Raw genomic sequence first — 2,579 nt, 5'->3', positions numbered from 1 at the left:
AAAAACAATAAGCATGTCAATAAGATAAACATTTCAGACCATGAACCAAATTAATAACATTAGAATAATCGAAAATAAAGTAAATACACGTTTTTGTCTCACAAATAGAAAAATAAAAAATCATAGTAGAATAAACAAAAACATAAAGTTACATGATGGTCCCCAAAAAGAAGAAATCAAAGACGAAATAACATTACCTTTAGCACGCACGCACGAATTGCTCCAACACTAGTTGTTTATCTCATTCGCAAAATAAGATCACTAATAAATACACGTTTTTACATCATTAATTTCATTCAATATCTATTTTAGCAAAATCATCACAATAATGTATTTAATAAATAAAAAATGGAAATGAAAAAATTTTAAATGCCACATTGATGTTATAGAGTTCAAAAATAATGATTTTGTAATCGAAAATTTATGTATGTAGATCGTTGTTTAGAACTTGAGCATAGAGAGAAAAATGAATAAATTTTATTATTTTGAGTATACAAAGTAATAGTAGTTTTATAAGATGATATTATATCATTAATTAATTGTGGGGTATGTAGTAGCTTACTCTAGCAAAGCAGTCATGAAAGTGCATACGGAGAAAAGTAACTGTAATGGAATTGTTTATGTTGAAATTGGTTTGAACAACTTGACGTACAATATACTCTACTTTTGGGCAACTTGAATTATAGAATCCAACATTTAGATCACTAAATGCAAAGGGGATTAATAACAAAAATGAAATGGTGAACTTCATTTTGAGTTGTGGCTCTCTAGTTACTTTATGAGCTATGTTGATGTGGATTAGCATGTAATAATAGTAAGAAAGTACATGTATATATAGAGGAAATGAGGATTCAATTTAAGAGATTGTCACAAGTCAATTCTTTTAAGGTTTCAAAAATGGTACAAAATTATAATCTGGACATGAGTTGCACTAATTTTATATTTAATTTTGAGCGCAAAGAAAGGAATGTTGAAAAATATGTATGATCATTCATAAATTTTTTTAAGGTTTCAAAAGTGGTACAAAATTGTAATATGGACAACATGGCTTGCACTAATTTTCTATTTAATTTTTATGGCAAAGAAAGGGAGGTTGAAGGTTTCAAAAATGATACAAAATTGTAATCTGGACAACATGGCTTGCACTAATTTTCTATTTAATTTTATTTTGCAAAAAAAAGAAGGTTGAAAAATATGTATGAAATGTCATAGATTCTTTTAAGGTTTCAAATATGGTACATAATTGTAATGTGGATAGCATGGCTTGCACTAATTTTCTCTTTAATTTTAAGTATACTTGGAGTTATCATAACCTAAGTCCTTCAAAATTACTCCATTTGTCGACATCAATCCCATGAACCACATGCCTAGTACCCCCTATGTAATTCAAAACCAAATCCCTCCCAAACTTACCCCCATAATGTAAACTAGCAGAAAATGTCATCATGTAGAGTAAAAAACAATAAGCATGTCAATAAGATAAACATTTCAGACCATGAACCAAATTAATAACATTAGAATAATCAAAAATAAAGTAAATACACGTTTTTGTCTCACAAATAGAAAAATAAAAAATCATAGTAGAATAAACAAAAACATAAAGTTACATGATGGTCCCCAAAAAGAAGAAATCAAAGACGAAATAACATTACCTTTAGCACGCACGCACGAATTGCTCCAACACTAGTTGTTTATCTCATTCGCAAAATAAGATCACTAGTAAATACACGTTTTTACATCATTAATTTCATTCAATATCTATTTTAGCAAAATCATCACAATAATGTATTTAATAAATAAAAAATGGAAATGGAAAAATTTGAAATGCCACATTGATGTTATAGAGTTCGAAAATAATGATTTTGTAATCGAAAATTTATGTATGTAGATCGCTGTTTAGAACTTGAGCATAGAGAGAAAAATGAATAAATTTTATTATTTTGAGTATACAAAGTAATAGTAGTTTTATAAGATGATATTATATCATTAATTAATTGTGGGGTATGTAGTAGCTTACTCTAGCAAAGCAGTCATGAAAGTGCATACGGAGAAAAGTAACTGTAATGGAATTGTTTATGTTGAAATTGGTTTGAACAACTTGACGTACAATATACTCTACTTTTGGGCAACTTGAACTATAGAATCCAACATTTAGATCACTAAATGCAAAGGGGATTAATAACAAAAATGAAATGGTGAACTTCATTTTGAGTTGTGGCTCTCTAGTTACTTTATGAGCTATGTTGATGTGGATTAGCATGTAATAATAGTAAGAAAGTACATGTATATATAGAGGAAATGAGGATTCAATTTAAGAGATTGTCACAAGTCAATTCTTTTAAGGTTTCAAAAATGGTACAAAATTATAATCTGGACATGAGTTGCACTAATTTTATATTTAATTTTGAGCGCAAAGAAAGGAATGTTGAAAAATATGTATGATCATTCATAAATTTTTTTAAGGTTTCAAAAGTGGTACAAAATTGTAATATGGACAACATGGCTTGCACTAATTTTCTATTTAATTTTGATGGCAAAGAAAGGAAGGTTGAAAAATATGTATGAATATTCATAAAAAA

This window comes from Cicer arietinum, chromosome 3 (genome assembly GCF_000331145.2).
Source record: "Cicer arietinum cultivar CDC Frontier isolate Library 1 chromosome 3, Cicar.CDCFrontier_v2.0, whole genome shotgun sequence".
NCBI lineage: Eukaryota > Viridiplantae > Streptophyta > Magnoliopsida > Fabales > Fabaceae > Cicer > Cicer arietinum.
This window is presented reverse-complemented; position numbering follows the sequence as displayed.